We start from the raw sequence: 15,713 nt of genomic DNA, 5'->3' as shown, positions 1-15,713 counted from the left end.
CTTACATGTGCAGCAGAGTACTGCACTGGAAGCATGCTGGGCCCATAACCCAGAGGTAGGCAGATTGAAACTATCCTTTGCTATATGCATTTTTTTTTTGTTCATTAAAGTAATCCAAAACTGGGATTGATATTTTAGCTTTTATTTTTACTTAAAGTACAATAACTTTTACCATTTTAATTTGTTTTAATAGTATATTGACAGTATTGTTTTCTTTCAAAAATCCAATTAATTTTCTTTACCCGATCATTAAAATGGTAATTGACAAAAACAAACTACATTGTCACCAGAAGAGCAATACAAAATGTACAAGTGATATATTAAAATCATCTTTCCAGCTTGAATTTCAATGATGCATTGGGGCAACGATTTTGTGAGAAACATCTTCACCCTTAAATAAAGATTTTCTTAATTCCTTACCTGTGTGCTAATTAGATATCACCTTGTTTTCACATTAAACAGACTTCCACATGAGAAAGCAGCAAGGATGCAGTGGCGTTAATGTTTCCTGGTGTCAACCTGTATTATTTCAGTAGATATTGAAATGAGGATGCATCTTGCTGCCTTTCCAATGAAGCAAGTTTAATTTAGTAATAGGTGAAAAACCATCCCTACAAAGATGTTAATCAGATACTTGGCTTTGTGGACACTTTTCAGAGAACAAATTTGTTAGCATAAAAATAAAGCCAGAAAATGAAGAGCTGTTTAATCAGTCAATTGGATTTTTTTGCCAGCATATTTCTTTTTCTCTGCAACCCACTGCTAAATTGTGCTTCCTAGCTGTTTTTATAAAATCACTGAATCAAATCTAACTCTGATTACATCAGAGAAGGCCAGGTACCCTACACCATAACAGGGGGTTTGAAATTTTGACTTGTCTACTTAAAGATCACCGAAATCTGATAACAAGGTCAATTACGTCCCTGGGTGGGATTGAATCACCAACCTTTAGGTTAATAGCCATACACACTAACTGATTGCGCCACAGCGACACTTTGCAAAAGTACATACTGACAAAGGCTAATAAGCATTCATCTAGAACGTTTCCTAGAAAAACTTTAAAAAGTCAATAATCTGGAGAATTTTTGTAAGAAACACATTGGTACATTCCCATGATGAGTGAGTGCTTCAGGATCTCTTGCACTTACATGGGCTATTAACCAAAAGGTTCCCACCCAGTGATGTAATTGACCTTGTGATCAGATTTTGGTGATCTTTAAGTAGACAAGTCAAAATTTCAAACCCCCTCTTATGGTGTAGGGTACCTGGCCTTCTCTGACGTAATCAGAGTTAGATTTAATTAAGGTGCACAAGGGCATAGAAGGGAGCGGTTTAAGAAAAGAGAAGTGGAAACAGACAGCAAACTAGGCTGGAGAGAGACCTGAGACAAAGAGATCTGAATTATACGAGAGCCGACCAGGGGAAACACAAATTATGCAGTCAAGTTTCCCACATTTGGGGAAATCGCAGGAGCAGCACACCCAGAGTGCAATGGGTGAGCCTTTCCCTGGGAGAAGCACCTTCCTGATCATAGTATCTCACCTGGCAGGTAAGTAGGAGTTGGGCTAGTGCTGGGGAGGGTCGCTGCTCGGGTACCCCCCTGTCAAGTGAAGGAGATCCAACTGAGGCAGCACAAGGGAACTCTCGAAAGAAGAACAAGGCTAGAGGAAGATCTGAGACAAAGAAATCTGACTTTTACCAGAGCTGACCAGAGGAAAGCACAAACACAGTACCCCACTACCACCAGGAAACATTAACGCCACTGCATCCTTGCTGCTTTCTCATGTGGAAGTCTATTTAATGTGAAAACAAGGTGATATCTAATTAGCACACAGAAAAGAAAATTAAGTGAATTTTTGAAAGAAAACAATACTGTCAATATACTATTAAAACAAATTAAATTGGTAAAAGTTATTGTACTTTAAGTAAAAATAAAAGAGCAAAAATATCAATCCCAGTTTTGGATTACTTTAATTAACAAAAAAAATGCATATAGCAGAGGATAGTTTCAATCTTTCTACCTCTGGGTTATGGGCCCAGCATGCTTCCATTGCAGTACTCTGCTGCACATGTAAGTGCAAGAGATCCTGAAGCACTCACTCATCATGGGAAAGTACCAATGTGTTTCTTCATTGGTTGATGGCAGAAACATCTTACAAAAACACTCCAGATTATTGACTTTTTAAAGTTTTTCTAGGAAACGTTCTAGATGATTGTTTATTAGCCTTTGTCAGTATGTAATTTTGCAAAGTGTCGCTGTGGCGCAATCAGTTAGTGTGTATGGCTATTAACCAAAAGGTTGGTGGTTCAATCCCACCCAGGGATGTAATTGACTTTGTTATCAGATTTTGGTGATCTTTAAGTAGACAAGTCAAAATTTCAAACCCCCTGTTATGGTGGTAGGTATTTAGACTTCTCTGATGTAATCAGAGTTAGATTTGATTCAGTGATTTTATAAAAACAGCTAGGAAGCACAATTTAGCAGTGGGTTGCAGAGAAAAAGAAATATGCTGGCAAAAAAATCCAATTGAGTGATTAAACAGCTCTTGGATGGTTTTTCACCTATTACTAAATTAAACTTGCTTCATTGGAAAGGCAGCAAGATGCATCCTCATTTCAATATCTACTGAAATAATACAGGTTGACACCAGGAAACATTAACGCCACTGCATCCTTGCTGCTTTCTCATGTGGAAGTCTGTTTAATGTGAAAACAAGGTGATATCTTATTAGCACACAGGTAAGGAATTAAGAAAATCTTTATTAAAGGGTGAAGATGTTTCTCACAAAATCGTTGCCCCAATGCATCATTGAAATTCAAGCTGGAAAGATGATTTTAATATATCACTTGTACATTTTGTATTGCTCTTCTGGTGACAATGTAGTTTGTTTTTGTCAATTACCATTTTAATAATCGGGTAAAGAAAATTAATTGGATTTTTGAAAGAAAACAATACTGTCAATATACTATTAAAACAAATTAAAATGGTAAAAGTTATTGTACTTTAAGTAAAAATAAAAGAGCAAAAATATCAATCCCAGTTTTGGATTACTTTAATTAACAAAAAAAAATGCATATAGCAGAGGATAGTTTCAATCTGCCTACCTCTGGGTTATGGACCCGGCATGCTTCCATTACAGTACTCTGCTGCACATGTAAGTGCAAGAGGTCCTGAAGCACTCACTTATCATGGGAAAGTTCCAATGTGTTTCTTTATTGGTTGATGGAAGAAACATCTTACAAAAACTCTCCACATTATTGACTTTTTAAAATGTTTCTAGGAAACGTTCTAGATGAATGCTTATTAGCATTTGTCAGTATGTACTTTTGCAAAGTGTCGCTGTGGCGCAATCAGTCTGTGTGTATGGTTATTAACTAAAAGGTTGGTGGTTCAATCCCACCCAGGGACGTAATTGACCTTGTTATCAGATTTTGGTGATCTTTAAGTAGACAAGTCAAAATTTCAAACCCCCTGTTATGGTGTAGGGTACCTGGCCTTCTCTGATGTAATCAGAGTTAGATTTGATTCAGTGATTTTATAAAAACAGCTAGGAAGCACAATTTAGCAGTGAGTTGCAGAGAAAAAGAAATATGCTGGCAAAAAAATCCAATTGAGTGATTAAACAGCTCTTCATTTTCTGGCTTTATTTTTATGCTAACAAATTTGTTCTCTGAAAAGTGTCCACAAAGCCAAGTCTCTGATTAACACCTTTGTAGGGATGGTTTTTCACCTATTACTAAATTAAACTTGCTTCATTGGAAAGGCAGCAAGATGCATCCTCATTTCAATGTCTACTGAAATAATACAGGTTGACACCAGGAAACATTAACGCCACTGCATCCTTGCTGCTTTCGCATGTGGAAGTCTGTTTAATGTGAAAACAAGGTGATATCTAATTAGCACACAGGTAAGGAATTAAGAAAATCTTTATTTAAGGGTGAAGATGTTTCTCACAAAATCGTTGCCCCAATGCATCATTGAAATTCAAGCTGGAAAGATGATTTTAATATATCACTTGTACATTTTGTATTGCTCTTCTGGTGACAATGTAGTTTGTTTTTGTCAATTACCATTATAAAAATAGGGTAAAGAAAATTAAGTGGATTTTTGAAAGAAAACAATACTGTCAATATACTATTAAAACAAATTAAAATGGTTAAAGTTATTGTACTTTAAAGTAAAAATAAAAGAGCAAAAATATCAATCCCAGTTTTGGATTACTTTAATTAACAATAAAAAATGCATATAGCAGAGGATAGTTTCAATCTGCCTACCTCTGGGTTATGGGCCCAGCATGTTTCCAATGCAGTACTCTGCTGCACATGTAAGTGCAAGAGATCCTGAAGCACTCACTCATCATGGGAAAGTACCAATGTGTTTCTTCGTTGGTTGATGGAAGAAACATCTTACAAAAACTCTCCAGATTATTGACTTTTTAAAGTTTTTCTAGGAAACGTTCTAGATGAATGCTTATTAGCCTTTGTCAGTATATAAGTTTGCAAAGTGTCTCTGTGGCGCAATCGGTTAGTGTGTTTGGTTATTAATCAAAGGGTTGGTGGTTCAATCCCACCCAGGGATGTAATTGACCTTATTATCAGATTTTGGTGATCTTTAAGTAGACTAGTCAAAATTTCAAACCCCCTCTTATGGTGTAGGGTACCTGGCCTTCTCTGATGTAATCAGAGTTAGATTTGATTAAGTGATTTTATAAAAAAACAGCTAGGAAGCACAATTTAGCAGTGGGTTGCAGAGAAAAAGAAATATGCTGGCAGAAAAATCCAATTGAGTGATTAAACTGCTCTTCATTTTCTGGCTTTATTTTTATGCTAACTAATTTGTTCTCTGAAAAGTGTCCACAAAGCCAAGTGTCTGATTAACATCTTTGTAGGGATGGTTTTTCACCTATTACTAAATTAAACTTGCTTCATTGGAAAGGCAGCAAGATGCATCCTCATTTCAATATCTACGGAAATAATACAGGTTGACACCAGGAAACATTAACGCCACTGCTTCTTTGCTGTTTTCTCATGTGGAAGTCTGTTTAATGTGAAAACAAGGTGATATCTAATTAGCACACAGGTAAGGAATTAAGAAAATCTTTATTTAAGGGTGAAGATGTTTCTCACAAAATTGTTGCCCCAATGCATCATTGAAATTCAAGCTGGAAAGATGATTTTAATATATCACTTGTACATTTTGTATTGCTCTTCTGGTGACAATGTAGTTTGTTTTTGTCAATTACCATTTTAATAATCGGGTAAAGAAAATTAATTGGATTTTTGAAAGAAAACAATACTGTCAATATACTATTAAAACAAATTAAAATGGTAAAAGTTATTGTACTTTAAGTAAAAATAAAAGAGCACAAATATCAATCCCAGTTTTGGATTACTTTAATTAACAAAAAAAATGCATATAGCAGAGGATAGTTTCAATCTGCCTACCTCTGGGTTATGGACCCAGCATGCTTCCATTACAGTACTCTGCTGCACATGTAAGTGCAAGAGATCCTGAAGCACTCACTCATCATGGGAAAGTACCAATGTGTTTCTTCATTGGTTGATGGAAGAAACATCTTACAAAAACTCTCCAGATTATTGACTATTTAAAGTTTTTATAGGAAACGTTCTAGATGAATGCTTATTAGCCTTTGTCAGTAAATACTTTTGCAAAGTGTCGCTGTGGCGCAATCAGTTAGTGTGTATGGCTATTAACCAAAAGGTTGGTGGTTCAACCCCACCCAGGGACGTAATTGACCTTGTTATCAGATTTTGTTGATCTTTAAGTAGACAAGTCAAAATTTCGAAAACCCCTGTTATGGTGTAGGGTACCTGGCCTTCTCTGATGTAATCAGAGTTAGATTTGATTCGGTGATTTTATAAAAACAGCTAGGAAGCACAATTTAGCAGTGGGTTGCAGAGAAAAAGAAATATGCTGGCAAAAAAATCCAATTGAGTGATTAAACAGCTCTTCATTTTCTGGCTTTATTTTTATGCTAACAAATTTGTTCTCTGAAAAGTGTCCACAAAGCCAAGTATCTGATTAACATCTTTGTAGGGATGGTTTTTCACCTATTACTAAATTAAACTTGCTTCATTGGAAAGGCAGCAAGATGCATCCTCATTTCAATATCTACTGAAATAATACAGGTTGACACCAGGAAACATTAACGCCACTGCATCCTTGCTGCTTTCTCATGTGGAAGTCTGTTTAATGTGAAAACAAGGTGATATCTAATTAGCACACAGGTAAGGAATTAAGAAAATCTTTATTTAAGGGTGAAGATTTTTCTCACAAAATCGTTGCCCCAATGCATCATTGAAATTCAAGCTGGAAAGATGATTTTAATATATCACTTGTACATTTTGTATTGCTCTTCTGGTGACAATGTAGTTTGCTTTTGTCAATTACCATTTTAATAATCGGGTAAAGAAAATTAATTGGATTTTTGAAAGAAAACAATACTGTCAATATACTATTAAAACAAATTAAAATGGTAAAAGTTATTGTACTTTAAGTAAAAATAAAAGAGCAAAAATATCAATCCCAGTTTTGGATTACTTTAATTAACAAAAAAAATGCATATAGCAGAGGATAGTTTCAATCTGCCTACCTCTGGGTTATGGACCCAGCATGCTTCCATTACAGTACTCTGCTGCACATGTAAGTGCAAGAGATCCTGAAGCACTCACTCATCATGGGAAAGTACCAATGTGTTTCTTCATTGGTTGATGGAAGAAACATCTTACAAAAACTCTCCACATTATTGACTTTTTAAAATGTTTCTAGGAATCGTTCTAGATGAATGCTTATTAGTCTTTGTCAGTAAGTACTTTTGCAAAGTGTCGCTGTGGCGCAATCAGTTAGTGTGTGAGGCTATTAACCAAAAGGTTGGTGGTTCAATCCCACCCGGGGACTTAATTGACCTTGTTATCAGATTTTGGTGATCTTTAAGTAGACAAGTCAAAATTTCAAACCCCCTGTTATGGTGTAGGGTACCTGGCCTTCTCTGATGTAATCAGAGTTAGATTTGATTTAGTGATTTTATAAAAACAGCTAGGAAGCACAATTTAGCAGTGGGTTGCAGAGAAAAAGAAATATGCTGGCAAAAAAATCCAATTGAGTGATTAAACAGCTCTTCATTTTCTGGCTTTATTTTTATGCTAACAAATTTGTTCTCTGAAAAGTGTCCACAAAGCCAAGTATCTGATTAACATCTTTGTAGGGATGGTTTTTCACCTATTACTAAATTAAACTTGCTTCATTGGAAAGGCAGCAAGATGCATCCTCATTTCAATATCTACGGAAATAATACAGGTTGACACCAGGAAACATTAACGCCACTGCATCTTTGCTGTTTTCTCATGTGGAAGTCTGTTTAATGTGAAAACAAGGTGATATCTAATTAGCACACAGGTAAGGAATTAAGAAAATCTTTATTTAAGGGTGAAGATGTTTCTCACAAAATCGTTGCCCCAATGCATCATTGAAATTCAAGCTGGAAAGATGATTTTAATATATCACTTGTACATTTTGTATTGCTCTTCTGGTGACAATGTAGTTTGTTTTTGTCAATTACCATTTTAATAATCGGGTAAAGAAAATTAATTGGATTTTTGAAAGAAAACAATACTGTCAATATACTATTAAAACAAATTAAAATGGTAAAAGTTATTGTACTTTAAGTAAAAATAAAAGAGCACAAATATCAATCCCAGTTTTGGATTACTTTAATTAACAAAAAAAATGCATATAGCAGAGGATAGTTTCAATCTGCCTACCTCTGGGTTATGGACCCAGCATGCTTCCATTACAGTACTCTGCTGCACATGTAAGTGCAAGAGATCCTGAAGCACTCACTCATCATGGGAAAGTACCAATGTGTTTCTTCATTGGTTGATGGAAGAAACATCTTACAAAAACTCTCCAGATTATTGACTATTTAAAGTTTTTATAGGAAACGTTCTAGATGAATGCTTATTAGCCTTTGTCAGTAAATACTTTTGCAAAGTGTCGCTGTGGCGCAATCAGTTAGTGTGTATGGCTATTAACCAAAAGGTTGGTGGTTCAACCCCACCCAGGGACGTAATTGACCTTGTTATCAGATTTTGTTGATCTTTAAGTAGACAAGTCAAAATTTCGAAAACCCCTGTTATGGTGTAGGGTACCTGGCCTTCTCTGATGTAATCAGAGTTAGATTTGATTCGGTGATTTTATAAAAACAGCTAGGAAGCACAATTTAGCAGTGGGTTGCAGAGAAAAAGAAATATGCTGGCAAAAAAATCCAATTGAGTGATTAAACAGCTCTTCATTTTCTGGCTTTATTTTTATGCTAACAAATTTGTTCTCTGAAAAGTGTCCACAAAGCCAAGTATCTGATTAACATCTTTGTAGGGATGGTTTTTCACCTATTACTAAATTAAACTTGCTTCATTGGAAAGGCAGCAAGATGCATCCTCATTTCAATATCTACTGAAATAATACAGGTTGACACCAGGAAACATTAACGCCACTGCATCCTTGCTGCTTTCTCATGTGGAAGTCTGTTTAATGTGAAAACAAGGTGATATCTAATTAGCACACAGGTAAGGAATTAAGAAAATCTTTATTTAAGGGTGAAGATTTTTCTCACAAAATCGTTGCCCCAATGCATCATTGAAATTCAAGCTGGAAAGATGATTTTAATATATCACTTGTACATTTTGTATTGCTCTTCTGGTGACAATGTAGTTTGCTTTTGTCAATTACCATTTTAATAATCGGGTAAAGAAAATTAATTGGATTTTTGAAAGAAAACAATACTGTCAATATACTATTAAAACAAATTAAAATGGTAAAAGTTATTGTACTTTAAGTAAAAATAAAAGAGCAAAAATATCAATCCCAGTTTTGGATTACTTTAATTAACAAAAAAAATGCATATAGCAGAGGATAGTTTCAATCTGCCTACCTCTGGGTTATGGACCCAGCATGCTTCCATTACAGTACTCTGCTGCACATGTAAGTGCAAGAGATCCTGAAGCACTCACTCATCATGGGAAAGTACCAATGTGTTTCTTCATTGGTTGATGGAAGAAACATCTTACAAAAACTCTCCACATTATTGACTTTTTAAAATGTTTCTAGGAATCGTTCTAGATGAATGCTTATTAGTCTTTGTCAGTAAGTACTTTTGCAAAGTGTCGCTGTGGCGCAATCAGTTAGTGTGTGAGGCTATTAACCAAAAGGTTGGTGGTTCAATCCCACCCGGGGACTTAATTGACCTTGTTATCAGATTTTGGTGATCTTTAAGTAGACAAGTCAAAATTTCAAACCCCCTGTTATGGTGTAGGGTACCTGGCCTTCTCTGATGTAATCAGAGTTAGATTTGATTTAGTGATTTTATAAAAACAGCTAGGAAGCACAATTTAGCAGTGGGTTGCAGAGAAAAAGAAATATGCTGGCAAAAAAATCCAATTGAGTGATTAAACAGCTCTTCATTTTCTGGCTTTATTTTTATGCTAACAAATTTGTTCTCTGAAAAGTGTCCACAAAGCCAAGTATCTGATTAACATCTTTGTAGGGATGGTTTTTCACCTATTACTAAATTAAACTTGCTTCATTGGAAAGGCAGCAAGATGCATCCTCATTTCAATATCTACGGAAATAATACAGGTTGACACCAGGAAACATTAACGCCACTGCATCTTTGCTGTTTTCTCATGTGGAAGTCTGTTTAATGTGAAAACAAGGTGATATCTAATTAGCACACAGGTAAGGAATTAAGAAAATCTTTATTTAAGGGTGAAGATGTTTCTCACAAAATCGTTGCCCCAATGCATCATTGAAATTCAAGCTGGAAAGATGATTTTAATATATCACTTGTACATTTTGTATTGCTCTTCTGGTGACAATGTAGTTTGTTTTTGTCAATTACCATTTTAATAATCGGGTAAAGAAAATTAATTGGATTTTTGAAAGAAAACAATACTGTCAATATACTATTAAAACAAATTAAAATGGTAAAAGTTATTGTACTTTAAGTAAAAATAAAAGAGCACAAATATCAATCCCAGTTTTGGATTACTTTAATTAACAAAAAAAATGCATATAGCAGAGGATAGTTTCAATCTGCCTACCTCTGGGTTATGGACCCAGCATGCTTCCATTACAGTACTCTGCTGCACATGTAAGTGCAAGAGATCCTGAAGCACTCACTCATCATGGGAAAGTACCAATGTGTTTCTTCATTGGTTGATGGAAGAAACATCTTACAAAAACTCTCCAGATTATTGACTATTTAAAGTTTTTATAGGAAACGTTCTAGATGAATGCTTATTAGCCTTTGTCAGTAAATACTTTTGCAAAGTGTCGCTGTGGCGCAATCAGTTAGTGTGTATGGCTATTAACCAAAAGGTTGGTGGTTCAACCCCACCCAGGGACGTAATTGACCTTGTTATCAGATTTTGTTGATCTTTAAGTAGACAAGTCAAAATTTCGAAAACCCCTGTTATGGTGTAGGGTACCTGGCCTTCTCTGATGTAATCAGAGTTAGATTTGATTCGGTGATTTTATAAAAACAGCTAGGAAGCACAATTTAGCAGTGGGTTGCAGAGAAAAAGAAATATGCTGGCAAAAAAATCCAATTGAGTGATTAAACAGCTCTTCATTTTCTGGCTTTATTTTTATGCTAACAAATTTGTTCTCTGAAAAGTGTCCACAAAGCCAAGTATCTGATTAACATCTTTGTAGGGATGGTTTTTCACCTATTACTAAATTAAACTTGCTTCATTGGAAAGGCAGCAAGATGCATCCTCATTTCAATATCTACTGAAATAATACAGGTTGACACCAGGAAACATTAACGCCACTGCATCCTTGCTGCTTTCTCATGTGGAAGTCTGTTTAATGTGAAAACAAGGTGATATCTAATTAGCACACAGGTAAGGAATTAAGAAAATCTTTATTTAAGGGTGAAGATTTTTCTCACAAAATCGTTGCCCCAATGCATCATTGAAATTCAAGCTGGAAAGATGATTTTAATATATCACTTGTACATTTTGTATTGCTCTTCTGGTGACAATGTAGTTTGCTTTTGTCAATTACCATTTTAATAATCGGGTAAAGAAAATTAATTGGATTTTTGAAAGAAAACAATACTGTCAATATACTATTAAAACAAATTAAAATGGTAAAAGTTATTGTACTTTAAGTAAAAATAAAAGAGCAAAAATATCAATCCCAGTTTTGGATTACTTTAATTAACAAAAAAAATGCATATAGCAGAGGATAGTTTCAATCTGCCTACCTCTGGGTTATGGACCCAGCATGCTTCCATTACAGTACTCTGCTGCACATGTAAGTGCAAGAGATCCTGAAGCACTCACTCATCATGGGAAAGTACCAATGTGTTTCTTCATTGGTTGATGGAAGAAACATCTTACAAAAACTCTCCACATTATTGACTTTTTAAAATGTTTCTAGGAATCGTTCTAGATGAATGCTTATTAGTCTTTGTCAGTAAGTACTTTTGCAAAGTGTCGCTGTGGCGCAATCAGTTAGTGTGTGAGGCTATTAACCAAAAGGTTGGTGGTTCAATCCCACCCAGGGACTTAATTGACCTTGTTATCAGATTTTGGTGATCTTTAAGTAGACAAGTCAAAATTTCAAACCCCCTGTTATGGTGTAGGGTACCTGGCCTTCTCTGATGTAATCAGAGTTAGATTTGATTTAGTGATTTTATAAAAACAGCTAGGAAGCACAATTTAGCAGTGAGTTGCAGAGAAAAAGAAATATGCTGGCAAAAAAATCCAATTGAGTGATTAAACAGCTCTTCATTTTCTGGCTTTATTTTTATGCTAACAAATTTGTTCTCTGAAAAGTGTCCACAAAGCCAAGTCTCTGATTAACATCTTTGTAGGGATGGTTTTTCACCTATTACTAAATTAAACTTGCTTCATTGGAAAGGCAGCAAGATGCATCCTCATTTCAATGTCTACTGAAATAATACAGGTTGACACCAGGAAACATTAACGCCACTGCATCCTTGCTGCTTTCGCATGTGGAAGTCTGTTTAATGTGAAAACAAGGTGATATCTAATTAGCACACAGGTAAGGAATTAAGAAAATCTTTATTTAAGGGTGAAGGTGTTTCTCACAAAATCGTTGCCCCAATGCATCATTGAAATTCAAGCTGGAAAGATGATTTTAATATATCACTTGTACATTTTGTATTGCTCTTCTGGTGACAATGTAGTTTGTTTTTGTCAATTACCATTATAATAATAGGGTAAAGAAAATTAAGTGGATTTTTGAAAGAAAACAATACTGTCAATATACTATTAAAACAAATTAAAATGGTAAAAGTTATTGTACTTTAAGTAAAAATAAAAGAGCAAAAATATCAATCCCAGTTTTGGATTACTTTAATTAACAATAAAAAATGCATATAGCAGAGGATAGTTTCAATCTGCCTACCTCTGGGTTATGGGCCCAGCATGCTTTCATTGCAGTACTCTGCTGCACATGTAAGTGCAAGAGATCCTGAAGCACTCACTCATCATGCGAAAGTACCAATGTGTTTCTTCATTGGTTGCTGGAAGAAACATCTTACAAAAACTCTCCAGATTATTGATTTTTTAAAGTTTTTCTAGGAAACGTTCTAGATGAATGCTTATTAGTCTTTGTCAGTATGTACTTTTTGCAAAGTGTCTCTGTGGCGCAATCGGTTAGTGTGTTCAGCTATTAATCAAAAGGTTGGTGGTTCAATCCCTCCCAGGGACATAATTGACCTTGTGATCAGATTTTGGTGATATTTAAGTAGACAAGTCAAAATTGCAAACCCCCTGTTATGGTGTAGGGTACCTGGCCTTCTCTGATGTAATCAGAGTTAGATTTGATTAAGTGATTTTATAAAAAAACAGCTAGGAAGCACAATTTAGCAGTGGGTTGCAGAGAAAAAGAATAATGCTGGCAGAAAAATCCAATTGAGTGATTAAACAGCTCTTCATTTTCTGGCTTTATTTTTATGATAACAAATTTGTTCTCTGAAAAGTGTCCACAAAGCCAAATATCTGATTAACATCTTTGTAGGGATGGTTTTTCACCTATTACTAAATTAAACTTGCTTCATTGGAAAGGCAGCAAGATGCATCCTCATTTCAATATCTACGGAAATAATACAGGTTGACACCAGGAAACATTAACGCCACTGCATCTTTACTGTTTTCTCATGTGGAAGTCTGTTTAATGTGAAAACAAGGTGATATCTAATTAGCACACAGGTAAGGAATTAAGAAAATCTTTATTTAAGGGTGAAGATGTTTCTCACAAAATCGTTGCCCCAATGCATCATTGAAATTCAAGCTGGAAAGATGATTTTAATATATCACTTGTACATTTTGTATTGCTCTTCTGGTGACAATGTAGTTGGTTTTTGTCAATTACCATTTTAATAATCGGGTAAAGAAAATTAAGTGGATTTTTGAAAGAAAACAATACTGTCAATATACTATTAAAACAAATTAAAATGGTAAAAGTTATTGTACTTTAAGTAAAAATAAAAGAGCAAAAATATCAATCCCAGTTTTGGATTACGTTATTTAACAAAAAAAAAATGCATATAGCAGAGGATAGTTTCAATCTGCCTACCTCTGGGTTATGGACCCAGCATGCTTCCATTACAGTACTCTGCTGCACATGTAAGTGCAAAAGATCCTGAAGCACTCACTCATCATGGGAAAGTACCAATGTGTTTCTTCATTGGTTGATGGAAGAAACATCTTACAAAAACTCTCCACATTATTGACTTTTTAAAATGTTTCTAGGAACCGTTCTAGATGAATGCTTATTAGCCTTTGTCAGTATGCACTTTTGCAAAGTGTCGCTGTGGCGCAATCAGTTAGTGTGTAAGGCTATTAACCAAAAGGTTGGTGGTTCAATCCCACCCAGGGACTTAATTGACCTTGTTATCAGATTTTGGTGATCTTTAAGTAGACAAGTCAAAATTTCAAACCCCCTGTTATGGTGTAGGGTACCTGGCCTTCTCTGATGTAGTTAGATTTGATTCAGTGATTTTATAAAAACAGCTAGGAAGCACAATTTAGCAGTGGGTTGCAGAGAAAAAGAAATATGCTGGCAGAAAAATCCAATTGAGTGATTAAACAGCTCTTCATTTTCTGGCTTTATTTTTATGCTAACTAATTTGTTCTCTGAAAAGTGTCCACAAAGCCAAGTATCTGATTAACATATTTGTAGGGATGGTTTTTCATCTATTACTAAATTAAACTTGCTTCATTGGAAAGGCAGCAAGATGCATCCTCATTTCAATATCTACTGAAATAATACAGGTTGACACCAGGAAACATTAACGCCACTGCATCCTTGCTGCTTTCTCATGTGGAAGTCTGTTTAATGTGAAAACAAGGTGATATCTAATTAGCACACAGGTAAGGAATTAAGAAAATCTTTATTTAAGGGTGAAGATGTTTCTCACATAATCGTTGCCCCAATGCATCATTGAAATTCAAGCTGGAAAGATGATTTTAATGTATCACTTGTACATTTTGTATTGCTCTTCTGGTGACAATGTAGTTTGTTTTTGTCAATTACCATTTTAATAATAGGGTAAAGAAAATTAAGTGGATTTTTGAAAGAAAACAATACTGTCAATATACTATTAAAACAAATTAAAATGGTAAAAGTTATTGTACTTTAAGTAAAAATAAAAGCTAAAATATCAATCCCAGTTTTGGATTACTTTAATGAACAAAAAAAAATGCATATAGCAAAGGATAGTTTCAATCTGCCTACCTCTGGGTTATGGGCCCAGCATGCTTCCATTGCAGTACTCTGCTGCACATTTAAGTGCAAGAGATCCTGAAGCACTCACTCATCATGCGAAAGTACCAATGTGTTTCTTCATTGGTTGCTGGAAGAAACATCTTACAAAAACTCTCCAGATTATTGACTTTTTAAAGTTTTTCTAGGAAACGTTCTAGATGAATGCTTATTAGTCTTTGTCAGTATGGACTTTTTGCAAAGTGTCTCTGTGGCGCAATCTGTTAGTGTGTTCAGCTATTAATCAAAAGGTTGGTGGTTCAATCCCACCCAGGGACGTAATTGACCTTGTGATCAGATTTTGGTGATATTTAAGTAGACAAGTCAAAATTGCAAACCCTCTCTTATGGTGTAGGGTACCTGGCCTTCTCTGATGTAATCAGAGTTAGATTTGATTAAGTGATTTTATAAAAAAACAGCTAGGAAGCACAATTTAGCAGTGGGTTGCAGAGAAAAAGAAAAATGCTGGCAGAAAAATCCAATTGAGTGATTAAACAGCTCTTCATTTTCTGGCTTTATTTTTATGATAACAAATTTGTTCTCTGAAAAGTGTCCACAAAGCCAAGTATCTGATTAACATCTTTGTAGGGATGGTTTTTCACCTATTACTAAATTAAACTTGCTTCATTAAAAAGGCAGCAAGATGCATCCTCATTTCAATATCTACAGAAATAATACAGGTTGACACCAGGAAACATTAACACCACTGCATCTTTGCTGTTTTCTCATGTGGAAGTCTGTTTAATGTGAAAACAAGGTGATATCTAATTAGCACACAGGTAAAGAATTAAGAAAATCTTTATTTAAGGGTGAAGATGTTTCTCACAAAATCGTTGCCCCAATGCATCATTGAAATTCAAGCTGGAAAGATGATTTTAATATATCACTTGTACAT

General features: G+C 35.0%; 1 non-coding gene across 1 annotated transcript; it reads right to left on the bottom strand.

The window, feature by feature from the left end:
* Positions 1 to 1,394: 1,394 nt before the first annotated feature.
* LOC134996427 (U1 spliceosomal RNA) lies at positions 1,395 to 1,557 on the bottom strand. The gene has a single exon (XR_010199124.1). It is a non-coding gene; the product is annotated as a U1 spliceosomal RNA (small nuclear RNA).
* Positions 1,558 to 15,713: the final 14,156 nt, after the last annotated feature.

This window comes from Pseudophryne corroboree, unplaced genomic scaffold (assembly GCF_028390025.1).
Source record: "Pseudophryne corroboree isolate aPseCor3 unplaced genomic scaffold, aPseCor3.hap2 scaffold_142, whole genome shotgun sequence".
Classification (NCBI taxonomy): Eukaryota; Metazoa; Chordata; class Amphibia; order Anura; family Myobatrachidae; genus Pseudophryne; species Pseudophryne corroboree.
This window is presented reverse-complemented; position numbering and strand designations above follow the sequence as displayed.